The 12,290-nt window shown below is 46.1% G+C and overlaps 1 pseudogene across 2 annotated transcripts in view; it reads right to left on the bottom strand.

Moving 5' to 3' along the window:
• LOC147629417 (V-type proton ATPase subunit D pseudogene) overlaps positions 1-11,886 on the bottom strand; it is an 86,575-nt pseudogene extending 74,689 nt beyond the window's left edge. The window contains exon 1 of one of the 2 annotated variants that reach the window (XR_015267949.1): positions 10,873-11,886. The product of XR_015267949.1 is annotated as a V-type proton ATPase subunit D pseudogene, transcript variant X1 (transcript). The remainder of the gene's footprint in view (positions 1-10,872) is intronic. The other variant, XR_015267950.1, reaches the window with a different exon arrangement.
• Between the last annotated feature and the right edge of the window lie 404 nt (positions 11,887-12,290).

The raw sequence follows: 12,290 nt of genomic DNA, 5'->3' as shown, positions 1-12,290 counted from the left end.
TCTGAAGGCCGGTTTCATGGTTCCAACTTCCATTGCTGGGATATCGTCGACTTTCTCAAGGAGGCGAGCCCGTGGTTGTCACATCAAAAGCTTCAACATGTGGAAAGTGAAAAGGCAGTGCAGGAGGCAGTGCAGGATTGTGTGTCTTTGCCTATATGAGGTGAAGAGCAAAAGCTGAAGATGAAGCCCAGGAGAAAAGACACCAAGGACAGGAAGTAGTCAACCAGGAACAAGAAAGCAGTTGAAGTGTTATGGTGCAAGAGATGGGTTGAAGGCTATGGCTTTTGACACTTTGTCGCCAGTGGTATCTTCACGAAGGCTTCATGGGTTCGGAAGGCAGCTTCTTTCTATGTTTAGCAATGGTGATCTACTATGCTTCATTGGGACTTGTGCTTACCACTTGGGTGGAGTGCAAGCAGGTTTTGGGTGCCTGAGGATGTATCAGATGAGCCTCAAATGGAAGTGGAGGAACTTGATGAGGTTCTTATTCCTGCGCAGATACTGGCACACAAGGAAAGAAAGGCACGAGGTAAAGTTTCCCATTGCTATCTTGTGAAGTTCAAGAACTATTCACCGATGGATGCGAAGTGGATGGAGGAGGGTGACTTAGCAGATTCACCTTAGGTATTGCAGCGTTATCTTGAAGCCTTTGAGTTGGAGCTAACTCTTGTTACGGCTCATTCAAGTTCAGTAGAACTGGGGTCTAGAGCATTGCCTGATGCTCAAGAGGGGGGTAGCACCTCCACTCCCTTGTTATAGATAGGCTAAGTTTTCATCTAGGAGTCGCTTGGTGACATCTTTGTATTCACCCGGAGGTACTGAGGCTCACAATACATCTGCTTATGGGACTTCTATGATATTGTGTACTAGTCACATGAGATGGTAAAGTTGGGTATGGTTCACAATCGGCCGCACCTTGAACTATAACTGCAACTATGGATGGTTTCTGCCTTTGGGACTAAAAGTATGACTGAGGAAGATTGGGACATTGATCTTTGTCATATGGTTCTGGCTATTCTTGATCACAGGATTGGTCAATTGGATATTGAGATGATGCTATTTTTGTAGTTGGTTTCCTTTGGAATGACATGGTTTGGTTTAGTTTAAAGTCTGCAGCAACCTGAGCTAACACTTCGAGACTCTATGAAGGGCATAAGTCTTGCGAGCAGTCCTAGAGATGGTTTGGTTCATGGATATATGGACCGAACTCTATTTGTGCACACTTTTTGAGGTATTATTGTATTCTGGTGCCATTAGATCCTAGTACCCATTGAGAATACATTGAGTAATACTCTAGATTGTGTGGTGTGATGCATGTATGTTGGTATGATACATCAAGTACTTTATTATGTTCATGGATGCATCACTGAGTGTGGCTCCTGCGGGATCGCCATGTGCAGAGTGGGTAAAGCATCAAGAGGGACATATGTGGGAAGTACTTAGTGGATGTATAGTTTGATGCATTGAGTGCTTTCATATGCTCATGTTGTACCTTCAGTCGTGGGTCCTACAGGATATTCATGGGTGTAAGACTTGCGAGCAACCCTAAGACTGTTATTTTGGAGTAGGTAGAGCATCTTGAGGAGCATATTGTTTGCGAATGCATATATGTGTCATGCATATGTTTGTCATATGTAGAATGATGCATGGTTTTGTTTTTGGCTAACACAGGTTACGTGTTTCCACTTGGTTTTAGACTTTTGCTGTAGGTTCTGAAGGAACAAGCAAGAGTTGTTTGTCACTCTGATGTGACAGTGTGGCTATTTTGTCCAGGATGATTGTTTCATCACCCAGATGCACTGGAGGGGCATTGCTTTTGTCATATGGGGAATCTTTGCTCATACGATGCCTTATTGTGTTATTGAGTGCAATCGAGGACGCTTGCTATTTTTCAAGAGGGGGGTATGTTACGACCCTGTGTTTTTCTCTGGACAACAAGCAGGTGGGCATGGGCACGGATGGACAGTGTGAATGGCATCCATTTGGATATGAAAAAGAAACCCTCGTGGGACAGCCCAAGTGTGAAGGGGACAAAAGAATTAAAGTTTATAAGGTTTTCAAACATCAGTCAATCAAGTATGTGTGTGATGCGAATAATTTGAGAGGACGAAAAGCTAGATGGACAAGATTTTGATTTTGAAATACGCTATCGCAAGGGGTTCGTGAATAGTTGTAGTAGATGCACTTAGTCGGAGCAGAGAGGTTCTAAAGCTGGGATGTTGCATTCTTTGCAAATCCCAAGTAATAAGCGGGAAAGTATTTCCATGGATTTTATCACCGAATTGCCAAGAACGCATCAAGGCCACGATTCTATTTGGGTTGTGGTAGACCGCTTAACAAAGATGGCTAGATTTTTACCTACATGGAAGACTATTACAGCTATGCAATTAGCAAGACAATTTATCAAGCAATTGTTTAGACCGGACGGTTTACCATAGAACATAGTCAGTGATAAGGACTCTAAGTTCACAAGTGACTTTTGGAGGCTTGTTTTTGAGAAGTTGGAAACAACTTTGAATCTGAGTTCCTCAGATCATCCCGTGTTTACATGCGGAAGCTCTGAGAGTCTTCTTTCAGCGCTAAACACCTCTTAGTACATGCTGATGCAAAAACGCAGACAGAAGAGAGAGAAGAGAGCGAGAGATGGCTGGAAATTCAGTATCTTCATATGGTATAAAAAGGTACCTCTAAATCTGGCAGCCCATCCATGAAAAGGTGGAAACACCCAAAACAGTCCTAAATCTTGTACCCACTCCATAAGGGAGTGAATGAATCTAACTATGAGCATTAGTGCCCTTATATAGGCCTCTTCGACAAATAGAGTGCTGGTCGGCCAGCCGACTGGGCATATTCTTCATAAATGCAGTTCTGACCAGTTCCATGCAGCCGACAAGTCTTCCTTGTCCTTCTCCTAGCCCAACACTTGCCAAATCTGCACTTCATGCTCCAAAATCCCTGGTTCTAATCTCTTTTTCTGGCTGACCCTTCAGGACTAGCTTCAGGACATGTCCATGGGAAAACCTTTGCACATGACATCAATGTTACATGCAGAAGCTCTAAGAGTCTTCTTTCAGCCCTAAACACCTCTTAGAATGTGCTGAGACAGAAGAGAGAGAAGAGAGAGAGAGATGGCTGGAAAGTCAGTATCTTTATATGGTATAAAAAGGTACCTCTAAATTTGGCAGCCATGGGCTGCCTTCCACGAAAAGGTGTGGAAACACCCAAAACAATCCTAAATCCTAGACCCACTCCATAAGTGTCACAAACAGGCATGTGTACACCGAACCAATTCACTACCAAAACAGCATACATACATCAACCATTCTTGGCATATACATGATTACCATCATTGTGAAACATTACATGAGCGTATACATCCTGCAAACATAAACCAACTTGCAGATGACACAGCACTAGGGGCTGAAGTTGGGCCAGCCCCCCCTTAGGTATCTTTATTACCAACAGAAGTATTTATATGTACAAGATGCGGGTGCCCTGTCATGTGCATCAGCAATGCCATGGACCTTCTCAAGACTAAATCCAGAAGGGGCAAGCAGACAAAGACCATGAACCAGTAGAAGATGGACAGGGAGCAGGACTTGGAGCAAAGCATGGATTAGAAGGTTGTCGGCTGCATGGAGGATGACATCAGCAGTACCAGAGGGCTGTCGGCTGCAAGACAGAGGGTGCTAGCAGCAGGCGCATCCAGAATAACCAGTCGGCTGCATTGAATAAGATTTTATGAATTAGTAACTGGCCGACCAGCAGTCGGCCAGTTTCCCACATACTCCAAGGCCTATATAAAGGCACCTTTGCTCTTTGTTTTAGGCATTCTCTCCCACTAGGGGATTGGATCACTAGAGGTCCCATAGGGGACAGATTTTAGGGTTTACCACCTTTTCAAGAGGGCAGCCAAGGGCTGCAAAGATATGTACCTTTTTGTACCATAGTATATACTGAATTTCCAGCACTTCTCACTCTCTCTCTCTCTACTCTCTCTCTACCTGCGTTTTTGCATCAGATGGTGCGTTTTTGCATCAGAAGGTTTCCAAGAGTGTTTAGGGCTGAAAGAAGACTACCCAGAGCTTCCGCGCGTTACATTGGTATCAGAGCATCAGGCTCAGCCAAGCTAAACACTGATTCAGTCCCAGATGATGGTGTACAGGTCCAAGGTACAGGAAAGTACACGGATTCGAAGCCCACGGCAAGAACACAGAACGGGAAGAACTCCCAGGAGGTTTGTTGGTGGTGTTCCACAGTGCCAGATGGGGATGGCAGTTCCGTGAGCCAGATAGGTTCTAAGGGAACGGTCCCAAGGGAGGTTGATCCTCCAAGGGTGATGTGAGAGTGCCAGACTCAGTTCCAGGAAAGAAGACCAAGACAGTGTTCAGAGTCAGGGCAGGAATGGATTGTGGACTAGAGGAAGACCAGATGCATAGATCTTCATCAGAGACAGAGTGGTTTGGAGAATAGAACGGATTTTCAGAGAAAAAAGGTTTGCCAGGGATGGATGATGACAGAGGGACTTCGGAACAGGATTGGGATGATGACAGTCATCCAAGAGCAGGTTGGATTCCCGTCATCAAGTTTAGCAGAGGGGGATGTCATGTGCATCAGCAATGCCATGGACCTTCTCAAGACTAAATCCAGAAGGGGCAAGCAGACAAAGACCATGAACCAGTAGAAGATGGACAGGGAGCAGGACTTGGAGCAAAGCATGGATTAGAAGGTTGTCGCCTACATGGAGGATGACATTAGCAGTACCAGAGGGCTGTCGGCTGCAGGACAGAGGGTGCTGGCAGCAGGCGCATCCAGAATAACCAGTCGGCTGCATTGAATAAGATTTTATGAATTAGTAACTGGCCGACCAGCAGTCGGCCAGTTTCCCACATACTCCAAGGCCTATATAAAGGCACCTTTGCTCTTTGTTTTAGGCATTCTCTCCCACGAGGGGATTGGATCACTAGAGGTCCCATAGGGGACAGATTTTAGGGTTTACCACCTTTTCAAGAGGGCAGCCAAGGGCTGCAAAGATATGTACCTTTTCAAGAGGGCAGCCAAGGGCTGCAAAGATATGTACCTTTTTGTACCATAGTATATACTGAATTTCCAGCACTTCTCACTCTCTCTCTCTACTCTCTCTCTACCTGCGTTTTTGCATCAGATGGTGCGTTTTTGCATCAGAAGGTTTCCAAGAGTGTTTAGGGCTGAAAGAAGACTACCCAGAGCTTCCGCGCGTTACATGCCCGGAGAGTACACACTCATCCAGCCGACACCAGATTTATCCAACTGTGAAAATATAGGTAAACAGCAACTCCTCGGTCTCCAACCAAGGTCACCAACCACTCCTATTGCAACACCCTCGGTCACCAACCAAGGTTGAGCGATCACCAACCGCTCCTGTAGAAATACCCTCGGTCACCAACCAGGGTAGAGTGATCACCAACCACTCCTATACTTTGATAGAGCGGTCACCAATGCTCTAACAAAGTGTTGTCCCAAACTTGCAAAACAGTAACCAGCCATGGTTTTGGCTCACTGACCACCCATAGGTTCCACCAGATCACATCCCCAGGCCTGGTACTTGTCTAGGGACATGTTTGCTCAAGTTTCGTCACGAGAAACCTCCTGCAAACCTGTAAAAACAGCCAATACTGGCCCTTATAACAATCGGCCAGCTCCTGTTGAGGCTCTGTTCACTCCATCCAAGCCCTGTTCTCAGTAGAGAAGCACAAAAACAGTCCCAACAGCCATGCGCAAGCTTCTGGAACCAAATCTAACAGCCTGCAGCCCTGTAGATGCAGTCAGCCTGCCCTGTAGAGAGAGAAATAGCAGCCAGCCAACCCTGGGACTCTTGCTCTTGGCATGTACTCCACCTGTAGCTCATGCAAATGAGTAAACTTGCTGTTTTTCCTGTCCAAACAGCTCCTAACAGCCCATGACTTCCTGATGAGTGCTCTACAAGTCAGGGCTTGCCCACTTTGGCCCTCCCACACCCAGAATAGCAACTCGTGGAGCTATTTGGGAGTGCTCGAGTGCCCATCTCTCATAATTGGCCTTGGTTCATTAAAAAATTAGTCCAGCCTGATGTGAACTCACTTATTAAATTATAAGTGTGTCCGCCCACACTTCAAGTGAATGTGAACCCTGCACCCAATAAACCTTAGTAACATGAAATAATGAATAGATTGGGTTAAGTGTGCACACTTACCACCTGCAAAACACATAAGGAAACCATATGAGTCCCAAACACGTGTGCACACGCGTATCCACGGGTTGTCCAGGCGTCCCTGGTGCCCGTGGACATTCACAGGCAAAATACCAACAAGCAATGTCCAGGCATCAAAAACAAGTCATCCATGCATGTGCAACTCACATACCTATGCTGGTGCACAAACATAGTGGATGAAATCTCCCAACTTACATCTTATACTCCAACTAGCCCGTTCACAGGCCCCATCCACACAGGACCAAAAAGTACCCACCAGGGTAACCACCCTTCCATGAGTCCAAAGTCACTCACCAGGGTTACCACCACAGTTTCCAGAAACGCCGTTTCTGGCCCACCGAAACGTGGAAACGTTTCGGAAACGTTTCCGTTTCCAAAAACGGCATTTCCAATGCCCTATTTTCCAGGGTTTAGAAACCCGCGTGCTGTTTTTCGCCACCATTTTGCGCGCTTATTTCCGCCGCCTGTTTGGAGCTGCTCTACCCATCTACCTTGCCCTCTACCCCTCTACCTCCACATCAGCCCTCTACCACGCCCTCTACCTCTACTTGGGGCCTCCACCTTTGCCATCTAAGCTCTACCAAGCAAGATCTGAGTATTGACTCTTTTGAGGCTTGAGCCTTGAGCCTACAGTTGTCATTTCTGAATTTTGATCTATCATTTGAGTCTTTGACATTGAACTTGAGCAAAGATGTATTTTTCAAGCTTTTGTAATGTTTTTATTAATTATATATGTATGTATTAAACCCTAAAACCGAAACTCCGTTTCCCCGTTTCTTCCCGAAGGCCGAAACTCCGAAACTCTGTTTCCCGCCGTGCTCCGCACCCCTGTTTCCGAAACTCGTGGAAACTATGGTTACCACCCTTCCATGAGTTCATAAATCATGCCAAGAACTCACACCAGGATACCAATCCTTCCATGGAGCCCTTCCACATGTATTCAATCATGACATCATTCCAGACGTCTGCCAGAGAAGTGGTGACAATAAGGGAGTGAATGACTCTAACTATGAGTATCATTGCCCTAATATAGGTCTCTTGGACAAATAGAGTGCTGGCCGACTGCTGGTTGGCCAGACGACTGGGCATATTCTTCATAAATGCAGTTCCGACCAGTTCCATGCAGCCGACAGGTCTTCCTTGTCCTTCTCCTAGCCCAACACTTACCAAATCTGCACTTCATGCTCCAGAATCCCTGGTTCTAATCTCTTTTTCTAGCTGCCCCTTCAAGACTAGCTTCAGGACATGTCCATGGGCAAACCTTTGCACATGACATCCCCCTCTACTAAACTTGATGACGGGATTCCAACCTGTTCTTGGATGACTGTCATCAACCCATTCTGTTCCCGAAGTCCCTCTGTCATCCCATCCATCTTAGACAACCCTTGTCACTGAAAACCCGGCCCAGTCTCCAAATCCACTCTGACTATAAATAAGATCTATGCATCTGTTCCATCCAGTCCCCAATCCGTTCGTGCCCTGTCTCTGAACACCGTCTTGGTCATCATTCTTGAGAAATGAGTCTGGCACTCACTCCACCCCTCGGAGGATCATCCTCCCTTGGAACCATTGCCCGCCAAGAGCCTTTCCTAGCACACAGGACTGCCATCCCCTTTGGACTTTGTGAAACACCACCAACAAACTTCCTGGGAGCTCTTCCCGGTCTTGTGTTCCTTGCCTTGGGCTTCGTACCTGTGCACTTTCTTGTACCTTGGACTTGTACACCTTCATATGGGACTGAATCAAGGTTTAGCCTTGCTGAGCTTGATGCTCTCATACCAGTGTTACATGTAGAAGCTCTGAGAGTTTTCTTTCAACCCTAAACACCTTCTAGAACATGCTGAGATAGAAGAGAGAGAAGATAGAGAGAGATGGCTAGAAATTCAGTATCTTCATATGTATAAAAGGGTACCTCTAAATCTGGCAGCCATGGGCTGCCTTCCATGAAAAGGTGGAAACACCCAAACAGTCCTAAATCCTGTACCCACTCCATAAGGGAGTGAATGAATCTAACTATGAGCATTAGTGCCCTTATATAGGCCTCTTGGACAAATAGAGTGCTGGCCGACTGTTGGTCGGCCAGCCGACTGGGCATATTCTTCATAAATGCAGTTCCAACTAGTTCCATGCAACCGACAGCAGTTTCTTGCAGCCGACAGGTCTTCCTTGTCCTTCTCCTAGCCCAACACTTGCCAAATCTGCACTTCATGCTCCAAAATCCCTGGTTCTAATCTCTTTTTCTGGCTGCCCCTTCAGGACTAGCTTTAGGACACATCCATGGGCAAACCTTGCACATGACATCTGATGGCCAGACTGAAAGGGTGAATCAAACTTTGGAGGACATGCTTCGTGCATATGTCTCCAAAAGACAGGGTTCATGGAAGGATTATCTTTCTATGTTAGAATTTGCATACAACAGTACTAAGCATATAAGTACCGGTTTTAGTCCTTTTATTCTTATGTGCGGATTTCAACCCAGATCACCTGTTACCATGGGATTTTCAAGACTTCAGCATCATGCAACGCATACTTCTTTGCAAGACATACAAGAAATGTTACAAGTTGCGAAGGAATCTATTAGAAGCGCTCAAGACAAAGACACATTTTATTCTAATAGACATCGTTCACTGAGAGAGTTCTCTAAAGGAACGATGGTGTGTTTGCGAGTTCCGAAAGATTCCGAGACTTTACGGATGGGCTGATCTCCGAAATTATCCCCTGGATACTGCGGACCATTTCGGGTTAAACGCCAAATTGGTTCAGTGGCATATGAATTGTACTTGCCTTCTCATGTGAGAGTTCATCCCGTATTTCATGTCAGTAGACTTAAGAAAGTATTGGGTGGAAAAGACCAACTGGTTACTCCTCAAGAAATCATAGATGTCGAGGATATGGCATTTGTGCCACACGAACCAAAAAAGATTCTTGGATTTCGTGAAAGACGATTGCGGCATATGCTACTCACAGAATCAAGGTCACCGCGAAACGCGTTTCACTTCCCCTGAAATACGAAACGTTGGTGAAACGTTTCATGCATGGAGTGACACGTAGAACGTTTCAGGGCGGGCAGTTTTTTTTTATTTATTTATTTAAGAAAGAGACTTCTATTAAGTATGAGAAAAACATACAAAAATCACAACTATAAGTCCATCTTCTCAACATTCAGAAATGGGCATTCAATTCGATGTGCCCAAATTTCAGAAATGGGCATTCAATTCAATGCCCAAATTTTGGAGTTTTGTCCAATTCCAAATTTTGGAGTTTTGTCCAATTTGGGACAAAATCCCCTAATTGGTTACCCGATTCTTCCACCAATTCAAGGGTTTGGGCAAAACCCCTAAATTCAGGTTTGATTCCGGTTTGGGCAAAACCCCCAAATTGGTTGCCCAATTCTTCCACCAATTTGAGGGTTATGATTGATTGATTATTGAACTGTTGGTGTGCACTGTGTATACTTTCAGCTCTTTTGGCACCATGCCCAACCTTCAGATTTTATGTATATAATCGTTTCGGTCCATCGTTTCACTGGCCACCTTCCGGCGGTGAAACGTTTCATTCCAAAATGAATCGTTTCAGCAACGTTTCATTTCAGCAGTAAAACGTTTCGCGATGACCTTGCACAGAATACAAGATCAAGTGGAAGGGTCGTGTTGAGAAGGACGCTACATGGGAGACATTGACTACCCTTGAGAGGGATTACCCTGAGTTTTTATTGAGCTCAAGAGTGAGCTCTTAGAGGAAGGGGAGTATGTCATATGCATAGAGTGTATCTTCCGTGTGCAGCGCACACATGAGACTAGCTTTAAGGCTTGGGGTAGCTTGGAGCTCGGCAGGCAGATTGGCAAGCTAGGCTAGGAATGGACTCACGGCGGACGCCTAGTGACCGGCCAAGAGCCTAGGCCGGGTCAGTCAGTTAGTCAGAGTCTCGCGAGTCCATGCGAGAGCTCTGCGATCAGGAACCTAGATCTAGTGCAGACGTGCACCTACTTCATGAAGCCGAGGCCGGCAGCAGTCTCGAGGCCCGCGAGGGTAGCTCCATGGCGGTATGGGATGTCATGGAGTAGAGACTGGTCAGTACGTCTAGCTAGTTAGCTCAGTTCGTGGCTCGGTGGGGACAGCCAGGTCTTGTGGGTTTTGCCCACGGATGTCATGGTTGGGAGGTGAGTCAGGCCTACTCCCCCTTCACGGTTTATGGCTTTGTTTTGCAAGTTTCGGGTCTTGTTTCAGGATTGTTCTTCGAGGAGACTTTTGGGGTTTTGACAAGGGGGGTGCTGTTTTGTGTTGGGGGGAATATGCACTGAAGGCACTACAGTGTAGAGGGACCTGGACAACACCCAGTAGGGATAGAGCAGCTCCTACTCAAGTCGAGTCCAGTCGCCTCTTTTTTTCATGGTTACCATAGTGTCACCCAAAAAATGATCGAAATCACCTATAACGAGATAGATAATTGTGATTTTCACAATCTAACATAGGACTGAAGCAATCTTTGACCAGAATTAAAAAATTCTAGTCTAAATGTCCCCCTAAGTGAAAGGGTTCCTTGTTTAGTCACTAATTAATAAAAAAAATCTTTTCTAGGTATACAAAATGACCGGTTGCAGTTAAGAGCAAGAAAACTGCAGAAAACAAAGAAGAACGCAAACCATTTAAAAGATGATATCTTCGTCTTTGTCAGCCTCAGATTGAAGCAAGTTCCCATCAGATCGTCCGCCGCTGCCATTCAATGATGCAGTCTGCTTGAGTGCTGCCGTTTCTGCAAGCTTCCTGTTCACCAGCAGCTGCTTTTCAACCTCCCTTTTCTTGAACCCTTGGATTTTCTTCAGCCGGAAGAACTCCTCGCGCTCAAGCTCATCAAGCTCTCCTTTAATGTAGCTGACGGTGTTCTCGAGTCTAGGTTTAACCACATTCTCCAGGGCATTAACTCTGCGGTTAGTGGTTTTGATGGCCTCATCGAGGGTAAGGAAAGATGTCTGCAGGGATGCAAGCTCCACAAGAACCTCGACAGCTTTGATAAAAGAGGATCGGCATAGCTGGATCTGCTGCCCTCCTCTGGCCAGGCCAGTAAGGTCATTCTTGGTTTCCCCTGCTTCTGTAAAATACTCAAATTTGGGAAGCTTTACTCTTGCCACATTGTCCTGCTTGGCCCGCACCTTCACCGCTGCAGAGCCTACGTTTTCCAACACCATGTGCTTCACGTTGTCTCCCGCTGTGTATTTGGCTTCTGTAAGGGTGAAGGAGGAGGCTTTGAGGGAGTCCCCCATGGTTTCTTTAGCCTGCACGATGCGCTTCAGAATCTGCCTGAACTGCACAGTTAGGGCATCGCTCTTCTTCTTGAGCAGTTGATGGCCCTTCGTGGCTCCGATCAGGCGAGCTTTTACAACCCCCAGAACTGTCACAGTGGGAACCACATTGAGCCGCTGCCCTTGACCTGACATGGTGGTGGTGGTGCTAGGGTTTCCGGATCACAATTCTGTGGTACATTAACAGATCTGTTGCTATGGTAGGTTTTTCGGATCACGCCTAGGGTTAGGGTTTCCACCAATCACGGCTCTGTGGGGAATTGCTAAATCACAGCTCTGTGCCAGGTTAGGGTTTCAACATCACAGCTCGCGGCTGGGCTGGAATTAGGGTTTCTGGATACTAGGGTTCCAGACAATGACATATCCTACCGCAGGGTCGAATATTATATATCAAGAAAGCGATTGACAGCAATGTCAGACAGCCACGTCACGTGAAGCTGTTAATACTCATACGAGCGAAGTCCTACTAATCGTGTAAAGTGACACACAATTAGTAAGGGCCCAATAAATAGCCAAGGAAGGAACACCCTCACCCTCCGGAGCCATGACTTAAGAGCGTTCGACAAACGCACATGTGGAATTTAGCGTGTTATCACCATCTTTAAAAAACGTCGACAGGAATGCCACATGGTTGAATTCTCAAAGCGTTCCTCATGTTTCATATGTTCCCAATTGGTTAAGAAACCACCAATCTATTTGGAGTTGATATGATGGACGGTCTCAAGCATTCATGGTCTAGAAGTCGTCAAGTGTTTAGACCT

Source organism: Cibotium barometz, chromosome 18 (assembly GCF_041138505.1).
Source record: "Cibotium barometz isolate CiBa-2024 chromosome 18, ASM4113850v1, whole genome shotgun sequence".
In the NCBI taxonomy this organism is placed as follows: domain Eukaryota; kingdom Viridiplantae; phylum Streptophyta; class Polypodiopsida; order Cyatheales; family Cibotiaceae; genus Cibotium; species Cibotium barometz.
The sequence above is the reverse complement of the archived record's forward strand: the minus strand, read 5'-3'. Positions and strand labels throughout refer to the sequence as shown.